Source organism: Orcinus orca, chromosome 17, assembly GCF_937001465.1.
Source record: "Orcinus orca chromosome 17, mOrcOrc1.1, whole genome shotgun sequence".
NCBI lineage: Eukaryota > Metazoa > Chordata > Mammalia > Artiodactyla > Delphinidae > Orcinus > Orcinus orca.
This window is the reverse complement of record NC_064575.1, coordinates 40,834,331-40,856,476: the sequence shown is the minus strand read 5'-3', so window position 1 is coordinate 40,856,476 and position 22,146 is coordinate 40,834,331. Positions and strand designations below refer to the sequence as shown.

Here is a 22,146-nt window from a genome sequence, read left to right as displayed (position 1 = left end):
CTTCACTCCCCTCCTTCGTTCTCTACAATCTTCTATTGGTACTCTTCATTGGTGAGCCAAACGGAAGCCAGAGCAAGGACACTTACTAAGATAGGCCATGCAAGCCATCCATATAGAGTTGGGTGGAGAAAGGATGTGGAAGGGCAAATAGGACATATTTCCCACAGGTGGTGAGCGAGCTGTAAAATCACTCACCCTTCTAACATCATTGCCATTGCAGGAGCACGGAGGAGCAAGTGGTTAGTTCTGACTTGGCAGATCCAGGAGACTGCAGGACAGAACTGGTATATGAGTTGGGCTTTAAAGGTAGATTTGAATTTTAATGGAGAGTATGGAGAAAGAAATGGTGAAGAACCAAGGGAAAGGGAGATTCATTGCAAATGGAGAAAAGAAAAGTGGCATAAAGACAAGAAAAGTCAAGAGTTATGGAAGAGATAGCAAATACTCTGTGTGTGACTGGAGCAGAGAATGGGTAGACGAAGGCTGGAAGTTAAGATGAAGTCATCCTTGAATAACATTAAAGTTTCCTCCTTTAACCTCAATTTCCACCTTCTACTCCCCTCACTAACATTGGAAAATTAAAAGTGAATTTGACTGGGTTGGTGACAATGGCAGTATGAAGCAAAGAGAGGAGAATAAGAGTAAAAAAATTAGTAGTACCTTGGTGAAGCTGGGTAAATGATGGGTGGTGGTGTCACGTCAAAGCATGGGCAAGTGATTGTGACAAATATAGGCTTATTTCTTGACTATATGACTTCAGTTAAGGTACTTAAGCCCTCTAGGCTGCAGTCTCCCAACCTGTAAAATGGGGATAAAACCTCGCTTCCTCCAAGGTTTCTGTGAGGATCTAATGAGCAATGGAAGTAAGAGTTGAGTCCAGTAATCAGTTTTTAATACATATAAACTAATGTGAGGATAAGGGTAAGAATACTTGCTATCATTTATTGAATATTTATGTGTCCAATATTGTGCTAGTCTATTTACATATCTTTTCTCACTTAGCTTTCTTTTCTCTTATCTGCCTTTCTATAGGCAAGAGATAACTGATGGCTCAGTTATGAGGAAACGCAGTTGTGAGGAAAATGTACCAGAAAGTTAATTCCTAATGGATCTGTCAGCCTTAAACAGAGCATGTCTGTGCTAAAATGTGTAAAATATCTGTGCTAATACTACTCAGTTGGACAAGTTTTGATAAAGTATTAATGAATAGGCATAGACAGCTTGGAGCTTTTTGGAGGGTATGTGGTAATATTAGTATTGGTGTGATGACTTTTGAAAGTTCTATGGCGTATAGAAGTCAAAAAGAAGACCCGGAAAGGGGGAAAGCTCTCTCTGAAAGTTATTGGGGAAGTCTGGCTAGTAAGACTCCAAAAGGGAGAATCAGTAAGAGGCCAGGTTATTCATAGGCCTTCTAAGAATGTGTCCATGAGAAATATTTACAATGATTGGATGCCGGAATAAAGGAGAACACTGGCTCCACAAATGGTAACTTATTTTACACAAACAGGCTAATGATAAAAATAATGAAAATCTGATGGATTTTTGAGAGTTTCATTGACCAAACTGAGACAAAAGTGCATAACAGCTAGATGCTCATAGTTTTAATCAGTTCCCTTTGGAGTCAAGCAAAGATAGCACCTGAAATGGTAAGGGACGTTTATGCAAGGTCACAAAGATTTTTGGTGGTGCATTTGGGATATAAACCCATTTCCGTAAGAATTCTTTCAGAAGTCAAATGTTTGCTTGTCAAAAATAGCATGAACTTACTTCCAGGAAAAGTTCCTAAGAAAAAATAATTTGAGTAATGAAGAACACTGATGTAAGAGTTAATTTAAGAACCCAGAAATAGAGGTAAAGAGTAAAGCAATTATGGGTTAAGAGTCTGCATAGGCAGAAGGAGCGGAGCGGCTGCTGCTCAATGGCGGAAAAGCCGCCGGTGTTCTGACCAATTCGTCCCCCTGGCAGTTGCGGGGGAGTTTCCTGCCGGCGCGGCTGGAGTCTGTTTCTCAGGGTTCGGTGGCTGGAAGGTGCTCCAGAGAGACGAGGCTGCGGCGGAGGAGGTGGCGGCGGCCGAATCGGCAGCGGCGCTAGGGTGGAGAGAAGGCGGCGGCGGCGGCGGCGTGCGGGGCCCAACGGTGTAAACAGCCCCGGAGGCGGCGGAGGCGGTGGCCAAGACCCCGAGGGGGAAGCGGCGGCTGAGCCAGGGTCGCGCCTCCGTTGGAAGCCTGGGCTGAGTGCAGCAGAGGGGTTCTGCGGCGGGCGCGAGCGGACGCCCTAGACCTCGCCTCCCTCCCTCTTCCCAGGCAAGGCCGCTGGGCGCCCCGCCGCAGGGGGAACGGCTCGCGAAGCCCCGGACCGTTTTCGGGGTGCCACCGAGCTGCGGCCGGAACCTCTCCCCGCTTAATCCTCGCCTCTTTCCCTCGGCCGCGGAGCCCAGAGGAGCGGGACGCCGGGCCTGGCTCCTGGCTAGGCCCCTTCCCCAGCCGCCGCCTCCGCGCTCGGCCGAGGCTGGGAGAGGCTCGGGGCAGGAACTTTTAGCTTGCTCCAAAGCCTGGAAGTAAACTGCTTGTCCCTGTTCTCTGCGAGCATCTCTTTCACCTGAAAGCACTGGGGCTACTCCAGGCCGTAACTCGTCCCTTCCTGGTGCATGCCTGTTTGAAAACACTACCTTTCCCATTTGTTTCCTCATTAGCTTCTGCCTTCCTCTGCGCTCCATTTCACTTCCTCGTTAAATCTTCTTTCTCGCTCTTCTGTCTACGCCTCTCACCACCTCCTTCCTCCTTAGCGACTTTATTTAAATCGTTTCTCTTTTTCTTCTCAGGAGACTCCGGTCTTCTCTTCCCTGTCTTCCCCAGCAGTCCTTTTCGGATGTCATTCTTTTTACTAGTGAAGTTCTTAAATGAAACTGCTATCGTCAGTATCCCAAATCTACCAGAGGCCCATTAAGAATAGACTCACCAGCTTTAAGTGGCAGATCAGTTTCTGATTTCACCGAGCCTAGCATCCTTTTTAAAAAATTGTATTATTAAATGTAGAGTGTGGAAATAGCCCTGAAGTTATTTTTAAAATGAAGGGCTCAATGAGTGTTGGAAATAGTTATTTCATTTTTCAAGTTGCATGACCTCTAATGTCAGATTGAGCAGATCTAGAACATTTTTGCCCATCCTGTTTGGCAGAATGCTTCTTAAGCGTTTTGATAGCGGCTCACATTCATCACTATTCAAGTTGGCCTAAAAACAGTTTGAAAACTTTAGAAAAAAGACATTATGAGAACAACTAGGAAGCTGTTTTGATGAAGTCACTGTTAAATACCTTTTAAAATAGGCTCCACATGTGTAATGTATCAAAATAAAGTTGGCGGGAGTCTTGTAAAAAGGATTATTTAGGAATTTGAGTAGTCTTAAGAGTTATGTAGCTATTTTGGGAAAAACATTCTTTTTCTGTTAACAAACGTTTACAACTCCTGTGATGTGAGAATTACCGAGGTTTACTGTGGGATTAACACAGGAACTCATTTTATTTGAGCTACTACATGGATGTAGAAGTGGTAAATTGTTCAGGTTAGCATAAATCAGTATGTAGAAGAAAAAAAAAAAAAGTCTGCATAAATTCCCCTGGAAGGGGGATATGGCCAGAGATGGCAATTTGAAAACAGTGAGTCACCAAAAGTAAAAGTAAATTACAAGCTGTTTTGGGGGTCTTCAAGAGAGATTTTATAGATTGAACAACAACAGCAGCAAGGATAAAATATAACACTGTCATGTAGACTGCAGCCTGAAAAGAAAGCATTGCAGAAAAGCCACATCATCCTGAATTTATATTTCCGTGCATTTGAACAGATTGGAGAGCAGTAAAGTTGTTTTAAGAGCGAGTGATTTAAGTCAGCCAGCTTGTGAATAATACGAGATATTTTTGCATTTACATTAACTTATGTCCATAAATAACGAACTGTAACAATGAACAAAATCCATAATCCTGATAATGCTAAGAAAACTGGAAAGATACCTTTACCTTGAAAAGACAGGATAAAGAAGACAGCATAGAAATTTAGGGAGATTGCAGTTTTGGAAAAATCATATTAACATTTATTAGCTGCTACAGCTTTGAAATGTGATGATTTAAAGAAAGAAGTAGACTGTTGATTTCTAAAAGGTAATGTGTTGGCTGAAAGAGAAGAGAATCTTGTTGAGACCTAAAGTGTTCTTTTAAGGATATATTTCAATGTCATTTCAAAAAATAAACGCATTTCCCATAACAAAACAGTGAGGTTAATGGAATAATGCAGGTGAAAGCTTTTTGGCCCAAAGGAGTTCCATCCTTTGGAACAAAGTTTTATTGTTGAACACACCATGACCCAGGCCTGTGAGTGCCAGCACAGTGGCTGTTTTTACAAGATCTGGTACAATATTCACAGTAGTTCTGGCCTTAGCACTAGGCAAGGATCATTCTTTTTGTATCTTCCTGATTGCTTCCTCTACAGAAATGGGATAATCCCTCCTCTTCTAAACTGGAAAGTAGTTTCTTCCCTCAATAAAACTAGTTTCTTCTCCAGGTTGAGCTTTTCCAACTCTTAGAGGTCTAAAATGAAGGATATGAAACATACTGTATTTGCATCTATTTTTATTTAAGAGTTATCTAAGGAGATTTATCTAATTAAATAGGAATTTCCTAACAGATGCCAAAATAATCAACAAGTTTTCTTTAGAGATCATATATATTATATAACAAGATCCACCTAAGAGTTAAAATATAAGTAGGTATACAATTTAACTATTTGAAGATAATTTTTCTTCTTACCACTGAAGCAATAGGCAGGTAGTAGTACAATTTGGGGAAAACAATATTTCTGGCTTTTGTTCGTTTTATTTTAATTTGTGATATTCATGAGATCTTTTGTGAAGCCTTTGGGTATATAGTAAAATTCATGGGTTTTTAACTTTGTATTGACTCGTATTTTTGTAGATTTTAAATTTTTCTTCTGGCTTTAATTTATACTATCTCCTTTTACTTTTTCATTTAGAAATAATGTATTTTTCTCAGGATTGCAATCTCAGTGCAGTCCTCTACTTTTCTATTTGTTGGACGTTCTCTTAGACGTCTACATTTTTGTCTAGTTAGTACATTTCTAGTTTTTTATACAATTGATAAGAACTCTTTAATCTTATGAATTCTTTATATTTACTCTTTGAAGACAAGACTTATAGGGATTTCCTTGGGCTTAAACTAGAAAGAAAAACGAATTTGCATATGAAATGCTGAAGGCTTTGTTACAAAGTGGGTTAACATTATATGTATGTTTGAAATAAACTACTTCAACCAGAGCACCTAGCTGTTAACCTCCAGATTAATATCTATCATAAAATATGTGCATGCTTCCAACACATGGCATTGCCTCCTATTACTGCATGTCCAGGAGAAATGGTTTTTTGTCTTGTAGCAAAAGGCATTAGCTCTTTGCACATTTTTTTTTTTTTTTTTAATGACAGCTATCCAAAAATCAAGCTGAACCCTTGTATATGAGGACAGAAAAGGACAATTTTTAGACAGGTCTAATATCCAGTTGTACCTTTCAGTCACTTAGAGAGAAGGCTTAGACCCCTGAAGCCCAAAGTCACAGGTTTTTTAGGATTATGGTGGTATATACCTCCAGTTTATAGAAAAAAAGTGCGTTGTAGAAAATCCAAGTTAAATTAGGACTAAAATCCAAGTTAAATCTAGAACTAAAGTTTTACTGCCCCCAATACTTGTAAACTCCAGGTTACTGCTCTGTTGTCCATTTCATCAGTTGCAGAATATTCAAGTTAGTCTTTCAATGCTAACAAGAACATAAAAATGCATTATGTCTAAAAGCAGAACATGATTGCCAAGCCAGATCTGCGCATTACCTGAGAGTTTGGGGGGCCACCCAAGCGGCATCTACTTGTTTGCTACTGACCTTCAGATAGACTTGCTCAAGAATTGTTACAATGTAATAACATACACCCTTATGTACTCTTGAGTTTATTGAAAACACACAGCAAATGTGCACACATACACACCAGCACACCAGCACGCACCTACTCTAGAGCCTAGAATTTTAAGAGTCAGAACTTTTTATTTGCTTCTGGATTAAGATGGACCCTGTATTTCCTCAGCATGCTAATTAGAAACTCTATAAACAATTCAAAACCAGCTTCTTAAAATTCTGTTTTACAAAAATTGATGTTAAATATTATCCTCAGAGAGTTCTACTCTGACTTTTCAAATTGTTTTTTTCTCCCTTCATGGGATAAACAGTTAGGGTTTCTTTTTGTTTGTTTTTTTATCTCTCATGTAAAAAATTCTATCTTAAAAGCTGATTTATTATTTCTTCCTTAGCATGGATGACATGGGAACAAATTTCATCAGTCTTGTTTTTATTTAAGTTGAAAGGTTATATATTTCTACTATCTACTGCAATAATGCTAAATATTTTTATAGTGCTTGTAAATCTTATGACATTATTTTTTTAGTTTGTATTTAAGGCATTTACTCAAAAGGGACCATATGCCTCAGTTCATGTCACTCTATCATCAGTGTGTATGGTCACTCTATTTTCTAATACTTTTAAGATCGGTTTTGGCCCCGACGTTCCTCTGCCAGATTTATTTCCTTTATTTTCCCCTATATAGCACCATTTGGGCCATTTAATATGTAATTTCCCAACTCACCTTTCATAGTTATTTTAAACATGTGTATCTATTTGAAATACCGAATTGTTTTGTATTTTCTAATTTTTGCAAAAGTAGTATCGACTAAAAATCACATCCTATTCTTTTATTTTTCTACACAAAATTATTGTTTTAAAATTTGTCTGTGTTGCTCCGTAGAAATTATTGCTTCTGGCCACTGTCTAATATTCCACCATATGTTAATACCATATTTTGCTTATCCGTTACCCTGGTGATACATACTTACGCTATTTTCAACACTTTATGTCCACCATAGGCATTAATACACTCTTTCCACATACTCTGCACTCTGCAGTGCAGAGTAACACTGCAGCTGTGGAATGGCTGAGGTAGAAGTCATATATATGCCTTATTTCACAGATTCCTCCCCAGAATAGCTGTACCATTTTCCCCTCACCAGCAATACTTGGAATTTCTCTCTTGCCATATCCTTTGTCACCACACGCTGTTAATCTGCATTTTTAAAAATTAATTAGTTTATTTTTGGCTGCATTGGGTCTTCGTTGCTACACTCAGGCTCTCTCTAGTTGCAGCGAGCGGGGTCTACTCTTCGTTGCGGTGCGCAGGCTTCTCATTGCAGTGGCTTCTCTTGTTGCGGAGCATAGGCTCTAGGCGCGCGGGCTCAGTAGCTGTGGCTCCCAGGCTCTAGAGCGCAGGCTCAGTAGTTGTGGTGCGCAGGTGTAGTTGCTCCACAGCATAATTTGCATTTTAACTTCTGGAAATTTGGCATGTGTGGATTCATATGAAGTAAGGTGTTTTAATTCTGCATTGCTCTGATTCTAGAAAAGTTAGGTCTTCATATACTTTCTTGCTATTCATGTTTTCCATTCTATGAATTGCCTATCATGACCTTCGCTCATTTTTCTATTGAGTATTGTGTGTCTTTAGAGATGTAGAAGTTTTTGTATTCAGATGTTGAGTCCTTTGTTGGGTTTTAGATAATGTATATGTCTTCTACCCATCAACTGTTTTTCAGTCTGACTTTGGTATCCTTTATTGTACATAAAATTCTAATTTTTTATTAAAGTATAATTGATTTACAATATTATGTTAATTTCAGGTGTACAACATGGTGATTCAATATTTTTATAGATTATGCTCCATTGAAAGTTATTATAAAATATTGGCTATATTCCCCATGCCCTACAATATATCCTTGTATCTCATTTATTTTATACATAGTTGTCTGCACTTTCTAATTCCCAGCCTGTATCTTGCCCCTTTCGCTTCCCTCTCCCCACTGGTAACCACTAGATTGTTTTCTATATCTGTGAATCTGTTTCTGTTTTGTTGTATCCATTCATTTGTCTTATTTTTTTGATTCTACTTATAAGTGATATCATTACAGTATTTGTCTTTGTCTGACTTATTTCACTAAGCATAATACCCTCCAGGTCCATCTATGTTGTTGTAAATGGCACAATTTAATCATTTTTTATGGCTGAGCAGTGTTCCATTGTGTACATATGGCACGTATTCTTTGTTCATTCATCTGTTGATGGACACTTAGGTTGCTTCCATATCTCGGCTATTGTAAACAATGCTGTTATAAACACTGGATGTGGGTGCATGCATCTTTTCAAATCAGTGTTTCTGTTTTCTTCAGATATATACCCAGGAGTGGAATTACTGGATTATATGGTTGTTCTGTTTTGTTTTTGTTTTTATTAACATCTTTATTGGAGTATAGTTGCTTTACAATGGTGTGTTAGTTTCTGCTTTATAACAAAGTGAGTCAGCTATACATATACATATGTCCCCATATCTTCTTCCTCGTGTGTCTCCCTTGCACCCTCCCTATCCCACCCCTCTAGTGGCTACATCAGTTAACATTCCCACCAACAGTGTACCAGGGTTCCCTTTTCTCCACATCCTCGCCAAGGCTTGTTAGTTTTGTTCTTTTTTATGATAGCCATTCTGACATGTGTGAGGTGATCTCTCATTGTGGTTTTGATTTGCATTTCCCTGATGGCTAGTGATGTTGAGCACCTTTTCATGTGCCTGTTGGCCATCTGTATGTTTTCTTTGGAAAAATGTCTATTCAGCTCTTCTGCCTATTTTTTTAAATCAGATTTTTTATATTAATTTATAATTTTAATATAGTTAAATTCATCACTTTTGCTTCATACAATGTATGCTTCTTTATTTTTCAAAGATCTATTTCATCTCTTACCCTGAAATCACAAATATATTACCTTGCAATTTCTTTTATTCTCTCTAGATTTTATTTTTCACATTTAAATATTAAAACTATTGTATTTTAGTTTTGTACATTAGGTGGAATTATATAACATAATGGTTAATAGAATGATTTCTGTGGGGTTTAAGTTCCAGCTCCACCATGTACTTCTTAGGCTAGTCATTTTATCTCTCATACTTCAGTTTTTCCACCTGTAAAATGAGGATAATAGTTTATGCCTTGTGGATTTTTTTGTGAAGATTAGGTGAGCTATATAGGACTGGGTACAACATAAGTGATATCACTAGGTTAAGATCCAGTCTCATCTCTCTTTTTAAAATGAGACTGTTTCCCCAAAAGCTGTAATTCAGCTTCCTCCATTGGACTATGATTCCATCTCTTTCATGTGCCAACTTTCTATCTGTATATAGCTCTATTTCTAGGCCACCTGTTTGATTTGTTTTCTTATTTGCTGTTTCTTCCAAGGGCATCACACAGTTCTTATCTATCATGACTTCCCAATATATCTCAATGTGTAGGGCACATTCTCCATTTTGAGCTTATTTTTCAAAACTACCTTAGCTGTATGGAGAACTTTATTCTTCCAGATACATTTTATTTTACTTTATTTTATTTTAATTTTTTTATAGGAGATATAGAGCAATCTGCTCTTTTTTTTTTCTTTCTTTTTTTTTTTTGGCTGCATTGGGTCTTCATTGCTGCGTGTGAGCTTTGTCTAGTTGCAGCGAGCGGTGCGGCAGGAGGCTACTCTTTGTTGTGCTGCACAGGCTTCTCATTGCAGTGGCTTCCCTTGTTGCAGAGCACAGGCTCCAGGCTCGTGGGCTTCAGCAGTTGTGGCTCGTGGGCTCTAGAGTGCAGGCTCAGCAGTTGTGGTGCACCAGCTTAGTTGCTCCATGGCATGTGGGATCTTCCTGGACCAGGGATTGAACCCATGTTCCCTCCATTGGCAGGCGGATTCTCAACCACTGCACCACCAGGGAAGTCCCCCAGATACATTTTAGAATCACTTTTTTATGCTGTCCCTCAAAAAAAAAAAAAAAAAGAGCTTGGCCTTTTATTACAGTTGCATTTAATTTTATATATTAATATAAGGATATTTATATTATTATAGTAAGTCATCTCATCCATAGCTGTGATATATATTCCTATTACTCATGTGTCCTCTAATAAAGTTTTCATTATGAAGATTTTCTGCATAATTTATTAGGTGAAACCCCATATGCTCTATAGGTTTTGTTACTATGGTAAATTCATCTTGTATTGTATCTAGATATTGATGCTATGGAGGAACACAATTGATTTTGGTGTATTAATTTTTTTCCAGCCCCTATGTTGAGCTCTTTTCTTAGATTTAATAGTTTATTGATTTTCCTGTGTTTCCAATGAAATACATAATCAAAACAATCTATAAATATGACATTTTTATCTATATTCTTCTAAACCTTCTCTCTTTCTATTTCTCTCAACACACAGCTCCAAAAAGGTCGGTTCCAATAGACCAGTAATGTTATAAATCTTCATCTCAATTCTCTCCTTAAAGGAAATGCTAATTTTTTAAAAAAATTAGTAGTATAATAATTTTTGTTAGTGTATACATGTGCCATGTATTTTTGGTATATAGCCTTTATCAAGGAAAGATAGTTATTATTTGGATCTAGTTTTATAAAATTTACCCTACCCAATAGATTTTGAACCTCATGGGATGCTTTTTATCTCTTCTATCTAAAAAGAATGATGATATGATTTTCTCCTTTTATTTAACTAATACAGTGAATCACATGAATTGATTGGCTGATACTGAACCAACCTTGCATTCTCAAGGATAAACCCACTTGACCAAATCGTATTATAGCATAGATTAGCTTTTGCTGTATTACAAACCACCTCAAAACTGAGTGGCTTAGGGAGATCAGCTTGGTGCTTTGTGACCACCTAGAGGGGTGGGATAGGGAGGGTGGGAGGGAGGGAGACACAAGAGGGAAGAGATGTGGGAACATATGTATGTGTATAACTGATTCACTTTGTTATAAAGCAGAAACTAACAAACCATTGTAAAGAAATTATACTCCAATAAAGATATAAAAAACAAAAAAACAACAAAAAACTTAGTGGCTTAAAATAGCAATCACTTGGCCATTTGGGACTGGATTCATCTGGGTAGTGTTTTACTTTTGGTTTTATCTGGGCTCCTTCATGCAGTTTTAGTCAACTGATGGATCAGCTGAGTGAGAGCTGGTCTGAGACAGCCTCACTCACAGGTTCGGTGGTTGGCTTGGACAGTGGGAGCACCTGGTCCACTTGTCTTCAGAACCTAGTGGGCTAGTCCTCGGCAACTGAGCCATCAAGCTCTTTTGCTATTGTCTCATCATGTGGGTTGAGTATGCCAAAGCCCAGTCCTGCTGAAGTGGTGACTCAGGAATGAGGGTGTCAGAAGGGGATTGTACCATAATTTTTGAAACATCCTATCACAATGTTTTTAATATACCTTAAAACTCTGTGGAATAATATTGTATTTAGGTTTTTGACTTATATTTTTAATAAGAAAAAGTTGATTGTAATGTTTTTTTATATTGCCCCTGTTTGGTATAATATTCTTCTTGCACCTCTAGCCCCATTATTCTAGCTTGGGGTACTTAAAATGTATTGAAGGGGATAGAAATGAGTATTGCATCTTAAATAAAAGTCTTGGACAAGTGGTTCCCACTTATCACTGAGGTTGTTCAAAAGGCTGCACTCTCACAGTGGACTATTGAACCCTTATGTACACCAAGCATTACATCTCACTTATACAATATTTATATCACAGCGCCTATGTATAGCACAATACCCATTGCTAATTCAGATTGTGTTTTAAGATATGAGACAAAGTGTAAGACTTTTATTATAGTCATAAACATCTAGCAAACCAACCAGAAAATAAATGCTAATTTTCAGTTGGTTGGCCGAGAACAAAAAAGCGAAGAATACCTAGTGCAAAACCATATCTCTAATAACTACTGTTGGATTTAGAGCACACACATGCTAAAAAATATCTTCTTATCAAAGATTTGAGGTTGGACCTGAAAAAATTATATCAGAAGTGAAAATAATCATGTGGTCTGACCAGCGTGGATCACACAAAGTAAGTGTATACTATATATAAAGTAGATAGACTACGAGGTCCTACTGTATAGCACAGGCAACTATATTCAATACCTTGTAATAACCTATAATGGAAAAGGATCTGAAGAAGAGATACATATATCAGAATCACTTGGCTGTACACCTGAAACACAACGTTGTCAATCAACTATACTTCAAGTAAAACAAAACAAAACAAAAAACTAAGTGTAAAGGGAAGTATAGTTTTATAAATTCACCTCTGATATCCAATGGACCAACTGAAAGACAACAGAAACTACAACTATCTAGGAGACAGGGCATGGCCAGCAAACCAGGCCGTTACCCTCGGTAACGGTCATACCTGCCAAAAAATATACAGACTAGCCTGCATTCATGAATACATAGGAATTCTTCATTTATCTGGCATTGTTAGGCAATGAGGTATTGTATGTTAGGAGAAGCTTTTTTTAAATGACAAATTGAAGAGGAGTTATTTTAACCTTCACTCGGTAATTTTTTTCTAAAATAAGAAATGTATCTACTGGTGTATCTAATGTTTCCTTGATAACTCGGGGTCATCAGTTCAATCAACGTTTACATGAATAATGCAAATGGAAACAAGACAGGCATGCTTACTGAAACTGAAAATGACATAGCAATGGCTGGAATAACTGATGAGAGAGCAAGAAAAAAGCAAAACTGAAAACAAACCGTGATCAGGAAACAATCAGTCAAGTTCTGACTTTCTGTACTTAGTTTCAAAAAGAGATACCACAAATCCCAGCGAGAGACTCCAGCATCATTAGCTGTCTTTCTCCTTTGTTTCCACCTTCCTTTCCTTTTCCTTCTACCCTAGATTGTTCCAGGAAGTGTTTATAGCTCCTTGCAAGACAAATTCTAATACTTGCTTTCTCTCACACAAACTTCACAATATGTCCAGGTGATAAATGGTGTGGAAGTAAAAGAGAATTCATCACAGGGACAGCTCCTGCGAAAATAAAATTAGAAACTAGCTTCTAAAAATGCAGAGAGAAGGGCGTGGTGTCAGGCACTAATGTCCTTGCGAATTCCTCTCCATTTCTAATAGACGTTTTTCTTTACCAAGATCCCTTTTTATTTGTGTCCCATTCCAGACTGCTCCACTCCGCCCATCATCATCTGGTAAAATACATTCACACTCTTTTGTGACCCTACTTATTTTCCCATTAAATAATCAATCATAGAACTGTCAGAATTAAATATAAAGTGAAATTAAAATACTGGAGTCACTTGGAGGGTTTAGCAGCTCCACCAGAAAATACTGGGCATGGATTTAAAAGAGGCTGCATGGGACTTGCTCTTGTCCAAGTTCTTTCTCAAGAAGTATCTGAAATAAGCCTAAATTCAGAGTTAATCAGACTGGCCTGCTTTCTCAGGTGGACTGGAATTCATTGCTCTTTCCCCTCAACTCCGATGTCAGTGGCACTTTCCGGAGATGAGGTGGACTTCTCTGCCTACTGCAGAAGCTCAGTTCCCCCCAGGTCCACTCCCTGTCTGAATCCCACACTTGAGGCCAGATGCCAGCCTTCCCAGAACATTCGTGGCCTCCTTTCAGTTTTTGACCTGCTCAGATTGAGTCCCTCTAGACTCTTTCTGGAAACCTGATCTTCAACCCCTTTCCCTGACCTCGATGGTTACCTGCCTACTTTAGGCCTCAGGTGCTTTAGCTATAAAATGATATAGTTGCCCTTAATTCTAAAGTCTTCTTTCTAAAGCGCTACAATGTGGTGGCTCCTTGAAAATGTTTCTCTTTGCTGGTTTTAATTTTGTAGAGAATTAAAACCCCAGCCACTCTAAAAGACAGTAAGTTACATTGGATCAGGAAAGTGTGCTTTTGTAGTTAGATTAACAGGGATGGAAGACGACTTAGTATGTTTTAAGATACTCATGATCCGTTCTCGTGAGAGTCGGGGAAGAAGGGGAAGAGAGTTAATAAAATACCAAACAATTGTGACAAATTAAGTTCACCAAGATGTAGGTGATTAGTTACTACTTGAAAAAGCCACACAAATCCAATCCAAGTTTTCCTTTAGCTTTCTAAGAAGGATCCCAGTGAACTGAGTCCCATGTTCAGTAACTCCATGTTCAATGGCTTAGTCTTTAAAAACTGTTATGTTGCTGGAAGAATATTGCCCATCAGTCCTAATTGATGTTTAGCTATCACGCACATTTGAAATAAATTTATTACTTTGCCTGATCTCAGTGTAATACATTCCAAAGGGGCAAAGAGCACACGAAAAGTTATGGAGTCTCCATCTTCTACACTAAAGTGTGCAATAAATTACATATTATTTGGCTGTGAAATTCACAAGCCATAGAAACCACGCCATTAGCAATGTATACAGTGGTAAACAGCAGGTAATGAGAATGATATAAAACCAAACAGACTGTGTAGGTTGGCACTGCTGCCAATAAAGCAATTATTAAATGCATTCATATGCATCTACGCTAGGTAAGCTCTTTAGGGCAATTGCTATGAGTTCTACATACCTGTCAGGATATTATATAGAGCCCAGTTTCTATGCCCTTTATTCAAAGATGCTGAGAAAGGGTTACTCTGGGTAAATTCAGACCTTTTCTCAATATAGAATTTGGTCAACATGCATTCTGAACAGCAAAATTTCACAGTATTTTCCTACACTAATTGCCACCTCAGCAAATGCAGGATTAAGTATAATGGATTATAAGGAGTTAGAAAGGAAAGATGGAAGAAAAGAAGGAAGGTAGAAAAAAGGTGGATATGGAGTACTTCAACATTTATGTAGAGTGGACCTAAAACTAACCTGAGGTTTCCCTGAATTATTAGCATATGCTATAGAAACTTAAATGAAAAAATTAAAAAACCCAGCAAGGGAAACTCAAAGATTCTTTGCTTTTTCACTTTACTGCATATACACGTCCATCTTAAACAATCTATGTGCTTATATCCAACACGAGAGCATTGTTTTGCAAGGCTATTTGGGTTCTATCAGCATGTAAAGGTCAGACAACTCAACTTTAGCAGAGTCAGCTTTCAGGTGAATAATTGTTTCTTTCAGGTTGCGAGCATTTGAATTCTCCAGAAATGTTTCCCAAAACATGAAAATTAAAAGAGTCCTAGGACAGCGTCCTTTAGAAGTTTTATAGTATCAAGGTTTTTGGAGGAGGAGTATCCTTGTCCATTATCAACACAATGATTCCAAGCAGATCAATTTATGCTGAGAATATTATATAACAGAACCCACTTCACCTCCATTATACTGACAATGATCTTCCTTACTTCAACCTTGTGCTTCTTAGAAAGTTGAAAATACTGAGCCAAGAACAGACAGTGACAATGCCAGAGACTCAGATGTACCTATAGGTGCCTTCAGACAACATCAGCCACCCAGGCTAAAGTCCTGGTTTAAAACATCCCAACATGCATGAATCTCAAAAACCATATGCTGAGCAAGTGAAGCCACATCAGAAGGGCACCTACTGTATTATTCAACTTACATGAAATTGTAAACTCGGCAAAAGTCATCTCTAAAGATAAAAAACAAATCCGTGGTTGCCTTGGGGTGGGAGATGGGGATACTTTTGCAAAAGCCTGGGAGGAAACTTTCTAGGGTTTTAGAATTGTTATCTATCTTTATGGGGATGGTAGTTATACAAATGTATATATTAATTAAAAGTCACTGAACCGTTAACTAAAAATGTCTGCATTTTATTGTATATAAGTGATTCCTTAATAAGGCTGATTACAAAATGAAGCAAAACCAAAACAAAGCGGAAGAAAAACCTCTCAAGACCTCAAAGGAAATACACTGTTTTCTTCCAGGGTACCAGACTGGAAATGAGGCATTGGTCTGTTCTACCCTCAGATTATCCCTAGGATTATCTAGTCTATTTTAAAGCACTAGAGTCCCCTATCAGGAAAACTCACCCCATGTTTAATTACTTTGATTTCTTCTCTGCCTCTTCTCCTAAGACAGTGAAGCCATTCACGGAAGGAAAACCAGCTTTTTCCAACTTTGCATCACCACATATTCTTTCCAAAGCTATTATTTATGGAATAAAATTTGGCTACACTTCGTAAAAATCTAGCTTTTTGAGCCTTACAAATCTTAACAGTTAACCTATTGCCTTCACTGGAATTTGGAAAAAAATTATTTTGAAACTGAATAGCTGAGACTTGACATTTTTGTTTTTTGTGATTTTTCTCCTAAGAGAGAAGTGAGAAGGAATGAGAAACACATACATAAAGAAAAATAAATTATCTTGCTGCCTTTGCATGGTTATTATTTATAGGAGGCCCTTTTCAACAATAATCTATTATCAGAATCAATAAAATATAATCTCCATGAAGGCCAGGCCAGGATATTTGTCTCTTTTTCAGCAGATTGCAATACAAACTACATTCATGGATATGCTTCTTGATGATCTTTGTAATACTGGAACAGTTGCCCATTTCCTCATGCCTCTTCACCTTAACTTCAACCTGGTTTTTCACCAATGACCTCACATTTCCTTCTCTATCACTTGGTTGTGGGCCTCTTTTCCAACTCCAACTCCAACTCGCATTTCACTCTGTCACCAAAGGAAGACTCACACCTTCCTGCTTTTTAGTGATACCTCAAGGTCATTACCATATTGTGATCACCCTGAAAAATAGCCAGACAATTGTTATTTCAGAGCCATCTGACAGTTTGTAGCTCTAAAAATTAACTAAGGACCAAATTTGTCAAAAATATCCTAGTTTAAGATTTTGGTAATACAGCAACAGTAATTCCGAAGTCATTTGTGACAATCAGTGTGGGAAGCACCCTCCTTCAAGAAGATCCTTTGCCATACAATACTCTTTCCCTGTCTGGTAATAAGGAAGCACGGAGTAACCTTTTGTGGAAATAAATACTCGGCTTCGAGAAGGCTTGAAGTTCATATCTTTTTCTTGAATTAGATTCCCCATTAATTACTTTATCCACAAAGAGGTAATTATCAGAATTATGTAAGCAATTAAGGAGATGCTACTCCACATTCTTTCAGCTTGTTGACCTTTCTCACTTTATTTCATGTGGCTATCTGAAACATCAGTGATTTACATGTCTATCTTTTTTTTTAACAGATTTCTGTGTGTGTGTGTCCCCATGATGAAAACATCATTAAAGTAAAATATCATGAATACACTCTTAAGAAGCAGAGTCTACTGAAAGTCCTGGAAAATATGAAAGCACTAATATTCATGAACAACTGTACACTCTGAAAGTTACTCGAAATTTTGTTGATCTCTCTTTTGTCTAGGAGTTTTTCAAATTTTCTACCATGATCATTTGTTAGTTTTATAATTACATAATAAAGGTATTACGTCATACAATCTTTTGTTATCTATTGCAGTTTTAAAACTATTCCTTTCCTTGTCCTCAGCAGATATGTCATACATTATTAGTACACAAGCAAAGACTTTCAACGTAACAGTACTTTATAGTGAGAAGAACTATACTGAGCTATCTCTATCCTAAGACAATGCACTAGGAAAGCACTAGGAATTCTTAAGCACCAGGAATACAGAGACGATCAAGGGGCAAGTTCCTTGCCTTCGAGTATACATGATCATTATAGCAAATGCTTAAATAGCACTTAGTATGTAACTCACCACAGCAGTCTTATTATACTCCTTTTTAATAGGTGAGCAGAGGAAGCCACAGGGGAGTCATAGGGTAAAGCCAGAATTTGAACCTAGGTAGACTAGTACACTCCACACGGCTTTAACTACTACGTTAAAAAATATATATATAAAAGTTATATATATATATATATATATATAACTCCAAGTATTCCAAAGTTACAAAACACTTATCTACCAAAACTTAAAAAGGAGCACACAAACTTGCATAGAAAATAAACATGTGGGCTTCCTTGTGGCGCAGTGGTTGAAGGTCTGCCTGCCGATGCAGGGGACATGGGTTCGAGCCCCAGTCCGGGAAGATCCCACATACCGCGGAGTGGCTAGGCCCGTGAGCCATGGCCGCTGAGCCTGCGCGTCCGGAGCCTGTGCTCCTCAACGGGAGAGGCTGCAACAGTGAGAGGCCCGCATACCGCAAAGAAGAAAATAAACATGTAAAAGTTCATAAATAAACCACAATATAATCTGCTCCACATAATATACTGACTGCAGTGTCCTGGGCCTCTCCCATCCTTAGGTAGCTGGAAATTACAACAAAATAATACTTTTCACCTTTGGAAGCCACAACATCTCTCATACCAACTAACCAATTACTTCCTTAGAGAGAATAGGAAATTAACCTGAATATCATTATATATATATATATATATATTTATATATATAGCATTAGTGATGTAGAATCTTTGTTTAAAGACAATAACTTAAATAGCAGAGGGATCTTTACCATTGCAGGCTTCAGATAACCTCTATATTTCTCAGATTTCATGCTAAATCATAAAATGCCATATTGTGTCTGAGGCTATTTTTTCAATAGTCCATTTTCTTAAGTGGACTAGCAAAGCCGTAAATACGGAGGAACATTTTGGCTCCCAAATCCTAAAGCCATTCTGATTATGCCTGGGTGATCATGGGGACGTCATCGGAACTACCAGAGGACTGGCTGAAATACCAGTGTTCTGGCCAGCCTACAAATCAGAAATTATACAGAATCCAATTTTATTTCTTTGTTAAGTAATTCCTATGAGGCTTTTGGGATGTCAGTGTAAAGTCCTTTCATGTGTAATCTTTATCCATTAGATAGGGAACAATGCCAATCCCCGTCATAAATACTTTCACAACCTGACACTGAAAATCCACTGTAGGGCATAGGACCTGCAAATAGGATATGAATAACACACATCCACTCATTCAGACAATCACAAATATCCATTTTTAAGTCTACTATATGCCAATAATGTACCGGCCTCTCAGATGCTAGACCATGCTAAATGCTGAAACAGACATACTCAGTTCGGGCCCTCCTGGAACTTATTACCTACAGAAGTGCCTTCATTGTAAATGGTCAGGTCTCAGCCAATGCTATTATCATCAGCAGGTGACCAAAGGATAGAACTTGCTTTCTAAACAAGCTCCACACTCTTTGCTTTCAACATTTTTTCTTTCCTTCAAGGCACATAATCCAGTGGTCAGTTTCTCCCAGTTAGTGAGGTTTGGGGAAAATGTACCCAGTGAACAATTCCTTGTGGCCTCACTCTTTCCTCACACTCTCCTCTGTGCTCTTGAGCTAAAGAGACCTGGATTAAAGTCAGTTGTTCTAAGCTTATTATTTTAAAATACGGCTGCTCCTGCTTTGAGGATTTCCACTGGACCAACACAGCAGCAAAGCAGCACTGAATCAGAAGCAGGTAAATTTCAAAATGACACCTCTAAACATATCCACTCTCCTTTTGTTCTCCTCCTATCCCTTTGCTCTGAACACCTCTGCCCTGAGGCTTTGCCTTTACCCTTCTCTGATTACTGCTCCAAAAGGGTTTCCAAGAGCCGGGAGTATTTATGGTTTCATTTGCTCCCAAGTCCTTGGTGGAAAAGGATGCTTGCTTCCTGATTCTTACTAATTCCACACTCACATCATCAACACAAAAATCATCATTAAAAAAAAAATTTGCTCAGCTTCATATTTCTTCTGGGCCAACACTGAAAGAATATTTTCAAAGAAACACTATCCTCTCTCCTTTGCTCTTCTGAGTTTCACGTTCTTACCTCCAGTCTCATTTTCAACCCTTATTAAGGGATGCATCACAAAAACAGAAGAAAGTTCTTTGTGCTGTCCTGTACCAGCTAATTATTCTAATTTGTTCTGTCTCTACCGAACAGAATGTGAAATCAACACAAAGGCTGATTATGCGACCTCTTCCAAGGGAATGGTCTGAGAGTTGTCTATTTACTAATGAAGCTCAGTGTGTATTAAGGCTTGACTGAAGCAATCATCAGGAATTTTCAGCCCTTAAATTAGTCTTTTCTACCAGATGCACATCTTTCATTTTGGATAATATAACTTTTAAGTTCAGGATACAACTGGACAAAAGAAAAGAAAAAAAGGTAACCAACACAACATTTGCAGTAATAACACAGTAACAGCTCTCATCCTTCCCTGAGGAATTCAGCCTACTTTATGGACACAATTTAGTACAAACTCATAAGAAAGCTAACAAAGCCCCAAACCACTTCACAAGAGCGTAGAGAGGTAAAGGTCAGAAATTATTACTGCCAGACCCAGCAGACAATGGCACCTACCGGAAAGAGCACAGGACAGGAAAACCTGGAAGCCTGTGTTCCAGTTTCAGTTATTCCTTTAAGGACTAGTACGATCTGAGTGAACTCAGCCTGCCCTGCTTTTTCCGTTTATAAAAACCTACATCATCCTCTCAGTAGAATGAAATGCCACATCTGAAAAGTTGCAGATCTCTTTAGGAAAGAAAAAAACTCATGCTTTCCAACCAAAATGGAATAATTCAGTCAATGGAGACTTAATAAAAATCTGCCATAAAGCAATTGTTTACTTGAAATCTATCTTTTGTGGTATATTTATTGGGGTAAGAAGTGTAAGCAAATCATAATTAGAGTTACCGATTATTCCAGAAATCAAGGTCATTGAGTTCAGATTCCAACTTTGACCCTGACCCAGGCTTACAGAGATGTAAGATGTCCCAATACCTCATATCCACCATACATGGGAGAAACAAGGTATGCAGACAGATCCTCTTATAAATATCCCATATGTAGTGGTTTTAATACAGGGTCTCAGATTCATTGCCATTCTTCGCATCCAGATGTGGGCATTTTCCCTTGAATTTGGGCAGGCTTTCCATGGCTTCAAACAATAGAGCAGGGGTCAGTAAATTATGGCTGGTGTGCCAAGTCTAGGCCTCTACCAGCTTTTATAAATGAAGCTTTATTGGAACACAGCCATGTTCCTTAGTATATGTATTGTTTGTGTCTGTTTTCACATCACAGCAGCAGAGCTAAGTAGTTGCAAAAGAGACTGTATGGCTTGTGCCTAAAATATTGACTGTCTGACACTTTATGGAAAAAGGTCTCCAACGCCTGCAATAGTATATAATGAAAGTGATGCTATGTAACATCTAAGACTAGGTCATAAAAGGTCATGCAGCTTTTGCATGATTCTCGTGGAATGCTTCAACCCTGGACACTCATTCTCTTGGAATACTCTATCTTGAATCCTAACTACCACGTTATGAGAAGTCCAAGCCACCTGGGCAGCCATCTATAGGCACTCCAGTCAACAGTCCTTGTTGGGCCCAGTCTTCAAGGGCCAGACATGTGAATTAAAATTATCTAGATGATTCCAGCCCCAGCCATCTGAATCCTCATGAGCTGAGGTTCCAGACATCAGTCATGGAGTAGAGACAAGCCATCTCCTCTGTGTACTGTTTGAATTGCTGACCCACAGAATCTGGGCACATATTAAAATTTTTGTTTATTTCACCACTAAGTTTGGACTTCTTTATTATGTAGCAATAGATAACTATAGCACTGTGTCTGTACACAGGATATCTACATTTCACAGAGCACAGATTTTTAGATGTGAATGTTGACTGCTCAATTTCTAAGAAGAACGTATACACACACATAGGTACAAAATGTTTATGTATATGTAAATATTAGACCTATATAAACTAATCTATATTATCCATAAAATGAGGTATTTCGGTATTTATTGTGTTCCAAGAACTGATAAATTCTTGCATTGTATGAATTTTCTCTTTAACCCTCATAGCAACTCCCTGAGAGAAGTAATGTTATCTTTATTTTATAGATGAGAAAACTGAGGCAAAAACAGATAACATGCTCAAGAGTACTCAACAAGTAAATTTTAGAGTCAAGATTTGAACCCAAATTCTCAAGTTTTAGATCCCTTACTCATACTCACCAAGCTATATACTGAGGAAGGGGATGAAAGCTGATGCCATTACCTCATGCTCAAGAAGTCAGACAGAAACTTAGCAGGTATGGTTGAAAGAAGACAGGACTTGGAGTCGTAAGTCCAGAGCCTGAGTTATGAGATGAATTCTCCTCTCATCTAGATATAGGTTTGTTTTTAGAAAATGAAGAAGATCACTGCATATTTTTATTGTTAATTTCTGTACTTA

General features: G+C 38.1%; 1 protein-coding gene and 1 long non-coding RNA gene across 8 annotated transcripts in view; one reads left to right on the top strand and one right to left on the bottom strand.

Moving 5' to 3' along the window:
• LOC125961603 (uncharacterized) overlaps positions 1-17,377 on the top strand; it is a 35,585-nt gene extending 18,208 nt beyond the window's left edge. The window contains exon 3 of the long non-coding RNA XR_007472493.1: positions 17,138-17,377. This is a non-coding gene — a long non-coding RNA (uncharacterized LOC125961603). The remainder of the gene's footprint in view (positions 1-17,137) is intronic.
• Positions 1-22,146, bottom strand: part of LOC117199116 (uncharacterized) — a 287,008-nt gene that overhangs the window by 90,506 nt on the left and 174,356 nt on the right. The window lies entirely within an intron of this gene.